Source organism: Psammomys obesus, unplaced genomic scaffold (genome assembly GCF_907164565.1).
Source record: "Psammomys obesus unplaced genomic scaffold, mPsaObe1.curated_primary_1811, whole genome shotgun sequence".
Lineage (NCBI taxonomy): Eukaryota > Metazoa > Chordata > Mammalia > Rodentia > Muridae > Psammomys > Psammomys obesus.
Genome location: NW_026596051.1, coordinates 881,728 through 892,264, shown reverse-complemented (window position 1 = coordinate 892,264; position 10,537 = coordinate 881,728). Strand labels below are relative to the sequence as shown.

Here is a 10,537-nt window from a genome sequence, read left to right as displayed (position 1 = left end):
GATGAGCTGGCTGCCAACAAGTTCCTGGTTCCCAGAGAGCCCTTTTGTCCGAAGAAAAGGTTAGTGAGTGATAGAGGAAGAGACAGACGTCCTCCTCCTACCTTCAGGCTTACAAGGTGTGCACACCCACACACAGCTAAAGAAATAGTTGGCTAACTAAAACTTTCAAAAAAACAACAAAATGGCAAAATGCAAATAGCTGTTATAGTTGCATGGAAAAAACCGTGGTTCTTATACTACGTTCTCTACTTGTGGGTCTATTCAGACCTTTTATGAAAAAGAAGTATACCAATGTGGCAACAAATTCTGAATTTTGAAAATTCTTTTCTAATATACATTGATGAAAATTAAGAAAGCCATGGCCTTTTAAAGATAACAAGTAGTCTGTCTACCTTCCTTCCTGACAGGAAAAAAAAAAATCGATGTTTTGGGTATCTGTTCTTTTAATCAGTGTTCTGTGTATAAATTCAAGATTTAGTTGTAAATGTAGAACATGCACTACAAGCCATTTTGTAATCACTTTTAAACTTCACATGTAATAAATAGTTTGCCATGTTATCAGAGTATTTTATGTATTATCAGAGATAAATATTGATTTGTCATTATTTGTTGAACCAATCTCCCAGTTTAGGACCCTGAGAGAGATTTCCCAACTTGTATTGATTAGCGACAAATCCTTTGGGAGTATTCTTTGAGCACAAGCTACACACATCTATTATTTGAATGAAAAACTGAAATAAAAGGAGAAAAACATGACTACTTCTAAAGTATGGGGAAGATTTTTATTACAGATATAAGCGAGAAAGCAGGCAGAGGAAAGAGTCCAGGCTGAACATGGCCGCCAGACCAAGATGAGGTGGAGGGGGGAGAGCAAGAGAGGAGCAGCTGACCAAGAGAGGCAGCTGAGGCCAAGAGACTACAGAGAGCAGTATAGCCCAAATGGCTGAGTTATGTGGGGATCACACTGGGAAGGGAAGAGATGGCCCAGGCCCTGGGAGGGAGAGGTGTAGGGTAGGATGAGAAGTGCTGGGAAGAGCCTTAGCTACTGAGTGAGACTTGTCTTGGGTTTGAGACCTACCATTCCAGCTTTTTGTTGATGGAACCTCTTCTGTAATGACTCCCTACTGAAATAAGGGCCTCATTGTCAGGGGCCCAGGAAAGCTGGAACAATGGTCAAAGGATAGAGAGAGGAGTACAGGATGGGGAGGGTGAGCCAAGGGGGGGATCTGTTTTGCTTGCTGCTCATGTTGTGTGAAATCACTGGGGCTAGGAAAGAGCAGGCTGCTTTGGAAACAGTTGGATATCGGTTCCAAGGAACATGGGAGACTGGAACTTTGCAGGCAGTGTTGGAGTCATCTGCAGTTGATTAGAAGTCTCCGGGGACAAACAGACTAGGAGGAGAAGGTAAAGTTAATGAGCTTAGGGGAAATTTTTTATCTTGTGTGTACACTTGAAACTTCCAGGCCCACGGTCATGGGAGTTGGGGAAGGGGGGGGTCCTAAGACCAGGGAAACGGAAAAATCCCACACTCAGGAATAGGCAGGATGGGAAACACGCTATTGGTTGACAGTACTTATCTGGAGGCCTTTTGGCCTAGGGCAGATGTATGCACATCTCACGCCCCCCTGAAGTTTACAAGATTTTTTGAATTAAAAGGGGTAAAATTTTATATATATTAGCCTTACCACTTTTTAAAATCTGCACTGAAATTCATATTGTAGAAAAGACAGTAGACTCATGCCTTTGAGTAATAGTAAAAGCATGGGAACCCAAAAATAATGATTTTGGATTAAAAGCATTAACACTCTTTTCAGAGGGCTGTATATACAGATTAGACAGAGATGTTTTTGGTATGATTGAGAAGCACTTTTAAATCTATACTTAGAAGACAAACAAAGGGAATTTAATGTCTTGAGCTTTGTGACTGATAACAGTATTCAGTGCTTATCAGAACTCCATTGATTAATTTTGAGGTCTTCCTATAACAATAGTATAGAGAGGGAATGAAATCTGGATCATTTTAAAATCTGTTTTGTGAGTTTCTCTCAGAAGTGAGGTCTCTCATCAAGGTAAACTGTGTCTTCCTTTCTCAGCTGGAGACAAGGTAGTTCGAAGAAAAGGCAAGGCTTAATTTCACGTTTAAAATGAAGTGAGAAGTCAGCTGCAGCTTTGGGGAAGGAGCTGGTATATTTGTTGTTGTTGAACCGACAATGCTAGTTAGCCTATGCTCAGTGCCATCGGATCTGAGAAGGACAAATCATAGCAGGGAGTATAATCTAAATGGTCTATGCATCAATCAAAATGAGGGAGACTTACTGATACCTGGGCAGTTACTATAGGCTCCTGTGGTCTCCATGGCTTTCCTGGGGGCAGTCGTCAGTCTTTGGCGGTCATACAGGGCAGCATTAAATCTTAAGCTGCTGCACAGGACAGCATTTGTCACACACAAAAGGTCTGAGAGATTTTCCTGTGAAGAAGGAAGTGGGGAAAATTGACCTGCTGTGATGAGGCAAGGTAGGGAGAGATCAACCCAAAAGTGTCCACAGTTTGGACAGGGGAGGCAGGGGGTAGCTATTTTTCTAGTCATCAGTGTTGCCAAAATCTCTGTGTACCAGTGGCCCCATCTATCTTCTTTGGAGGCCTTAGTCTTGCCTCTCGGAGCTAGCATTCCTGTCTGTCATGGGAAACTTTTTGTTTTTTTAATTAAACATATTAAATGTCATATTCGGTAGACCTCTGAGGAGTCTGAGGATCATAATCTATTGAGACATGAGTTAAGTAAACTTTACTTGTTTTTAGTTACTTGTTTTGGGCTTAACTTTGAAAACACATACAGGAGGCTAAGTAAAGCTTGTTTCTGTAAATGAGTTACATAACAGTTTATGAGTTAGTAGCTTTTGTAAGACTAGGATTTTGCAGCTTCTTCCCTGTCAAGAAAAAAAAAAAAAAAAAAAAAAAACTTGAGTTGATTTATCAAAGATCTCTTAGCATCCCAAATTGCCCTTGGTTTGAGAACTAACACTATTATCACTATTATTTCCTTAGAGGCTTACAGACTTTTTCCTTACATGGCAGTCATTAAAGCCATAAAGGGCTTTTATATTAATTTATTTAATTTCCTATCCCACGAGGAACATGTGTTTTTATAGCTGAAAAGAAGGCTGGGAAGCAAGTATGCAGACTTAGGTCTCAAGGCACACGTTCTGAGATTCTAAAGACACCAAGTGCCTCTGCTGATAGTTTTATAAACATTCCAGAAATCTGGGCTAGTCTTCCTCATGTTGCCTTGCAAACAATTGGAGAAATTTTCTTGTAAAATTAAAAATTAATTAATTAATTAATTATAGAAAGAGACACAAGCAGAGAGAAAGACACACACAGGGAGAGAGAGACAGTCATGGAGCGCTTGTGGAGGTCTGTTCTTTTTGAAGTCTGTTCTCTCATTGTACCATGTGGGTTCTGTGGTTCAACTCAGATAAGCAGGTTTTTAAATGCTGATGCAGTTTGACAACCTGGCTATTTAGCAAAATCACAATAGTAAATTTACCAGATTCCCAAACCCTTGTATTCTGCATGCTTCCAAAATCACATGAATGACACCAAGGTCACTGCCAGGTCCAGCATCAACTGGACTAATGGTGATGATGGCTGCAGTGGCCACTGGTTGCCTGAGTGGATGAGCATGGTAAAATGGATCTTGAGAAAACGATTTCCTAGGCATCTCTGTGACAGTAGGTGCCAGAGAGGTGCTTTTCTTAAAGGGAGGTATTTCAGATAAACATAGACTTTTCTAATCTTGAGCTAAGGTGGGGCCTTGCAGATTCAGGAGATGAACATTAACTCAAGAAATCTTTCTTATTTTTCAAGTGAAAAATATTTGGCTGTTTTTTTAAAGGTTCTAATCTCTTCAGACACCATGGATCCCATAGCCTCAACTTTGCTTGGCTTTCTGAGCAAATTACAAAGCTTTCATTTTTGCTTTTTGCTCCTAATTCTTATTTTCTAACTCTCACTAGGTTATTAACATGTACAGTCAAATCTCCAATAGGCCTTCACTCCCACTGAAGTATCATAAATAAAGTCTTCACTGCACATGCTCTTATCAACAGTTGGTCTCCTGAGCTCCATCAGACTCACACATTAAGCTTTGCTTATATCAGTCATGGGTTTCTCTAGCCTACAACTCTGAATTTTTACAGATGCCTCAGGCACACTATTTCTAGAGGCTTCCAAATCACATTGTCAGGACTTGTCACAATAAACACCCCACCTCACAGTATCCAAGTCACTGGGATTCCTTAGAGGAGTAGAGCCATTAAAACAATACATGTGTAACATAAAAGTGGTCCATTTAATTGCATTATATGACTGAAAGCTGCATAGTCAAACCACGGTCATCTATACACTGAGAGCCAAAAACCTGGAAGTTTCTTAGCCCAAGAAGATGGAGGCCTCAGGACAAGGAGACCAAGAATGCAGCCTCAGTTGGATTGCTGCTCCAGGACTAGAAGCTGGAGGGTCGTGGTATGAGTTTTCATTGAACGTTTGAAGAAGCTGGAGTTTTGTGTCAAGAGGTCATTCAACAGAACTTGAACACGCTTGCTGCCTTCCTCTGTGTTCCCTGTGTAAACCTGGTCTCCCAGGTCTCCACAGAGCTTGTTTCTTCTCCATCCATTTTCCCTTTGCAAAGAACGGGGAATGGATGACTTAGTTACACAAGCCCTGCACCTGGAACATAAGTGAGAAACAAGACTAGGTAATGCCTAAGCAGTGTAAACTTGTGGTTTACTTGTGACAGAGGCTGACGTTGTCCTAACTGCCAGGAAGACGTCTGCTTTAGGTAGTTTGAAAACTATTCATGTCTGATGCGCATTTAAAGCAGCGCTGCCAGTCCAAAGCTCACCCAGCAAAATGCTGTTTTCCTGTGCAGGAGTAAAAGGAAAATCTAGTAGTCTTTGTCTCCATTCATTCATTCATTCATTCATTCATTCATTCATTCATTCATTCAGTGCATTCTTTTATTTGTTATAGCAATGATGCAAAGGTAAGTTTTTCATTCTATGCAGCTTCTGGCACAATATTAATATTAATATCAGACCTCTCTTCAGTTTCTGGCAAAATATTAATATTAATGCTAATATTAATATTGTTCTAAAGAATCTTGACTTGTTATTTGTGTGTGTGTGTGTGTGTGTGTGTGTGTCTGTGTGTGTGTGTGTGTATGCATCCGATGCTCTCATTGCCTTCTCTCTGGAGTAACACATTCTGAAGTAACCAATAGATTCACTTGAGTTTGCATATATTTGCATAGAATTGGCTTCTCTCTATATTTTTAATTTATTGATATGCTAGAGTTTTGCTGTAGATCTCATTCCAATTTTGTTTTCAATTAAAAAAGAAACTTAATCTCAGTATCTATTGATATGGCACATGTTCTCATTTGTTAATCCTAACCTACAATATAAAATTTCATTCTGCCACCTCATTTTAATTGACTTCCAGATTGCCTACAGTTCCTTACTCTAACAAATAATGTAGGGTGGATGGTAAATGCTGTCTCTTTTATGAGACTGACTAAGAATTAAGTTGAGAGAAGAGTGGGGTCACAGGGTCCCTGGACCTATGCACACCTAATGTAAAGCAGCTTTCGTGGTACTCCAGTCTCCTCAACAACTGGATTTGGCATCTTTTCTAAACCTTTCCCGCTTTGATAGACGGAGAATAAAATTTGCAGTAGTTCATGTATTTCTAATTAATAATGAATACCATCTCTTAAGAAACTATGTAGCCATTTGAATAGTCCCTTCTATAAATAAATATATATATATATTTCATTTCCCCTTAGTTCATATGAAAATCTTTTAGGAGGCAAAGAAATACATCTTTGCTTCTTACAATATCCTACACAAGCGTCTTAGAGATTGTCGCAGGCTTTCTGTAATCTAGCATAGCTTTCCTCCCTGAACTGTGTTTCAGGTTCCATCTCCCACAGAGGTGTCCATGGGATGTGTTTCGTGCCTTCTGGGATGATGTCAAGGAGGAACACTTCATCTTAGAAAAATAAACATCAATGTAACAGGTAATTCATTCCTTGATAAACTCTCTTCTCTCAGTTTTTCTTGAATTTGCAATGTCCCTGGTAAGTGAAGGCATCTTTTCTTAAAAAGAAAACTGTGCCAGGCAATGGTGGTGCATGCCTTCAATCCAAGCACTCAGGAGGATCTCTATGAGTTTGAGGTGAGCGAGCCCTACAGAGTGAGTTCCAGGATAGCTAGGGCTACAAGGAGGAACCCTGTCTCAACAAACATACACAAAAAGGCAAGCTGCAGATTCCCAAATATTTACCCATTTTCCTCTATGTATCCTCACAAGGAAATGAAAAGCACCCTGTAATCAAATCCACCCCTTTTCTGTTTTGTAGTGGAGGGGATGAAGTTTAGAGAGATGTGAAAATTCTTCAGTATAGAACCTTCTGGAAATCTTGCCAATGCACCATTCTTGTTCCATTTTCATTTGTTCTTTTCATTTGTAACTACATTCATGCAACTTGCTCAAGTGAAATGAGAATGAAAAAAAAAAACAGCGTCTGGAAAGGAAGAGAAGGATTAGACACAGAGTTCTGCTAGGATGTAGCCATCCTGATCTAATGCACCATTGGCAGGCAAGCTTGGGCGTGCAGGATTTCAGGGGCTGAGGCTCCCAGGCACAGCTGGTACTCAGCTGGTTCTGTTACTAACTGCATGCTGCCTCAGTGTCTCTCATAAACTCAACTGATGCTTTTTAGATATTTTTTTTAACTTGTAGCACAGGAAATTTTTCCTCAATGCATGTAAGAGCAGTTTGATTCCCCAAAGAGAAAGACTTGGCAAGTCAGTTATGAGAGAAGTAGAAGCTGGAACCCATGAGCACATTTAACAATATCCAAGTGTAACTTTTCCTGCCAACAGTAGGCCTGCACTGGAATTTGAAACACAGTCCAAATGCTAACTGCAGTTGTTTTTATCTATGAGCAGAACACTGTGGTTTCATTCTGAGATGAGCCACTTTGTTTCCATTTACTGAGTAAATATATCTGATTTATTTTCATTAGGGAGTTGAAAGGGTTTTGCTGTTATTTGTTTGTTTTGATGTGGGGGGGGGGATGTGTGTAGGGGTGTATCTCCCTAGGAAGAAAAAAGATTAGGTCTAGTATGAATGTGACAGAATAAACTTTTACTGAAAGGCTTGTTAAAGAAAAGCCAACATATTATCTGCCATTACAATGAAGAAGAACTCCAGTTTAGGCAATAAGAGGGAAGCTTGGAACTTAAGAAGCCCAGGACTTTGCTGTCAGTGTCAATAGTGTCTTTACAAAGTTGGCCTGAGTTGCCAAGTTAGCAATATTAAGCTCTTTGTGCTGTGTGCTCTTAATTTTGCCCAGGGTTTTGAGTGTTTCATGGCAAGGTCTAGGGACACTTACTCACTTACTAACCAAAATGAAGTTTGTCTGCTTCTGCTCTTCAGTAATGGATCAGTGGTCAAAATAATCAGTTAAGCCATCAGTTTGATGAAGTAGGGTAAGTGAATGCCTGCTACCTGTAGGAGCTTTTGGGTTTCAGTTGGTGCCATGATTTCAATGCTAAATAGACACCAGTAAGAAAAAACTTCAGCCACCATTGTAGGGTGATCAACTATTTTTCTCTGTCTTTGGCAGAAAAAAAAATGACTAAGAAAATGGCATTGCCTCTATTAACTTACTTTCTTCTTATTTTTTTTTTAAATTAAGGCAATACTGTATGGCAATGTACATATTTCCAAGCCAAAACCACTTCCTGATTTTAGCTTTATCATATAGTTTTCATTGTATAATAAACAGATATCATATGATACCATACGATATACATTTTAACATATACTTACTCTCCTCACTAAGCAAAAAGAAAAAGAAAAAGGAGATCCAAAAAGAACAAAATGAAACCAGTATTATATTAAGCTCTCTGTGAAGGGGCTCAACCTATTTTGAAAACAAAACAACAAAACAAACAGGGGTTTTTATTCACATTTGTTACATCTGGATGTTAAGCCCAAACTGAGGTTAATTGCTGAGGTTAGAAGCATTTTAAGTAAATAGCGTAAGAATAGGGAAAGACAAACAGTCACCCTGGAAAACACTTTTTCCCCATTGTTTTGCCCCCTCCCTGCCCGGGGTTCTCAGATTACCATCACATCATTGACAATACAATACACTGCTTTAAATTTAGCAGAATGAATTGTCATTGCTGTGGCTTTCTGCCAGTGAAGAGTTTATCAGCCTCCATGCCTCCATCTTTGGATAGGCCAGTACACACCTTAATGTAGAAAGAACCCCTTGAGTGAGCGGGCTGGAAAGAGCTCCCCTGAACCATGGCTTTACTGGGTCTTGCGTCCTCTTTTCTCATTTATTGGCAAAACCTTTTACTATATCTTCTTAGTCCCCTGTCCTTTGTTAGCTACAAAGAGCAGATTTTCCTTTGTAAATCCGTAGTAATTAAATGAGCACTTCAGTGGCTGTAGCTCTCAATGGTCTGTTTCCTAGGTTTTGCCTTTGACAGTCCTATTTTGCAAAGGCCCCTGAGATGACTGGGTACCTTCCCCTACTTAACACTAAAGCAATTGGTGTCTGTGTTCCCCGCATGAAGGAGGAAGAGATTCATTAAGGGTACTTCATTAAGGGGCTGAAATGGGAGACTCTAAATGTGCCTGAACCGTCGGAGATCTAGAGGACCTGTCTATTACAAGTGCCACAAAGACTGTTTCGGAAACTGAACTCCAGCTCCAGTGGGCGGATTAGGAAGAGTGATGGGATTAGTGTTTAATGACTTGGGGCAGGAGACAAAGGAATTTCCACAAAGAGGCTTAGATATGGAAGAATTAACACTCTCTGTTCCAACCAGGCCTCCGATGACTTCCAGCACTCTTTTCAGACTCAGAAGCCAAGGAAGAAAATGAGCAAAGCTGTAATACTTTCCTAACTTTCATTTTCAACAAAAATAAAGAGGAAATAAAAGAACTCTCTTCCCTTGAGCCCTCTCTTAAAAAAAAAATGTCCCTAGTTGTATAAGTAGCCCCTATGAGCTTGTCCAGTACTCCAGGCCTATGCAGAAGCCTCTCTGCTTCTTAGCACCAGGGTAAGTCACACCCAGATGTGGACATGGAAGCAAAAGCCTGTGGTGGTTTCCCAACGCTGTGGTCCAAGCACTTTCTTTTTCCGGGCTGTTGATGTTTCAGGTGCAACAGGAGTGACAGAGAGAAGCAGGCTTCATCAGAATCTCTGCCTGGCCCCATCTGGCTCAGCACACAGATTCCAGCCAAGAGTGCTTCACTAAAGAGGCGATTATCCTGACTGCGTGAGGCAAAGGTGCTTCAGGTTTGAAAGTGCTCTTGAAAAGGCGTCAAGTCAACTTGGGAGTAGCGTGGAGTTTATCTCCAGCATTCTTCCTGCTCGGACAAGAATACAGTATCATTATCTAAACACAAGCCAAATGTAAGTGGCTGACCCCTGGGTGGAGTATCGTTCCTGGGGCTGCTAAGTCAATAGCCGCGGAGCACCAAACGCCTGGGCACAGAGCCGTTGATCCCACTCTCCGTGGCCACTGCAGCCCAAGCGCAGGTGCGTGCGAGTTACTGCGCAGCCCACAGTACAAATGGCGCTGCAAATGAGCCCGATTGAAACCAGCTCAGCGTGTCCTTATTTTCACCCAAACTAAATTACTTGCAGAAAAGCTGAGTATTCATTTCATGTATTAGCTATACGAAATGGTCCTGGTGCAGTTCTAGACACCAAGGTATTGTTTAACCAGTGTGGTTTAGTAGGGCAAGGGCAGCCCCCTGCCGTAATCCATTCAGGCAACACCAGCAGTCAGTGTGAAATTAAATACATGACAGGGAACGAATGTAATGCGTTTTATAGGCAGTTGTTCATCCACATCAAACTGCGGCTTTTAAAATCCTAGGATTTGATACCACAACAGGAAGAGCAGAGAGCCGCCGCAAGTCAGAGACGTTGGGAGCTAGACTAAAGGGGCAGAGCCCAGAGTTCAGTGAAAGCACAGTGGCCTGCCAGGAACCGTATGTAGTAGCCCTCTGGGCCCTGCTGAACCACTCAGATGCCAAAGGCCCAGCACACATTTGATGGAGTCGCTTCAGGGTTCGGGCCTGTGTTTATTGCCCATTGACTTTTCTGCTAACACGTTGATCGCAGGATCCACCTCTCTCCGGTGCTTCGGAACAGCTTTTTCCTGTGGTGAAGTCAAAGAAAGGCATACTGTGCTCCCCACCCCTCCCTCAGTACCCCTGACTCCAATGTGGTCTAGCAGTCTGTGCTTTATTTGTAAAATCTTCCATAGAGATTTTTCAGGCATACGAAAGCTTGGAAAATGTCCCAACTTTTAGAAAGGAAATTGAATGGTTTTATCATTCAGGCAGCTTTCCCGTGGTGCTGCAACCTCTTATGATCGTGCGCATGCGTGCTCGTGTGTGTGTGTGTGTGTGTGTGTGTGTGTGTGTGTGTGTGTGTGTG

General features: G+C 41.3%; 1 long non-coding RNA gene across 1 annotated transcript; it reads left to right on the top strand.

Annotated features, from left to right (window-relative positions):
• Positions 1-1,294: 1,294 nt before the first annotated feature.
• LOC129688802 (uncharacterized) lies at positions 1,295-9,509 on the top strand. Its single transcript, XR_008722005.1, has 3 exons — positions 1,295-1,404; positions 5,977-6,079; positions 9,247-9,509. It is a non-coding gene; the product is annotated as an uncharacterized LOC129688802 (long non-coding RNA).
• The last annotated feature ends 1,028 nt before the right edge of the window (positions 9,510-10,537 follow it).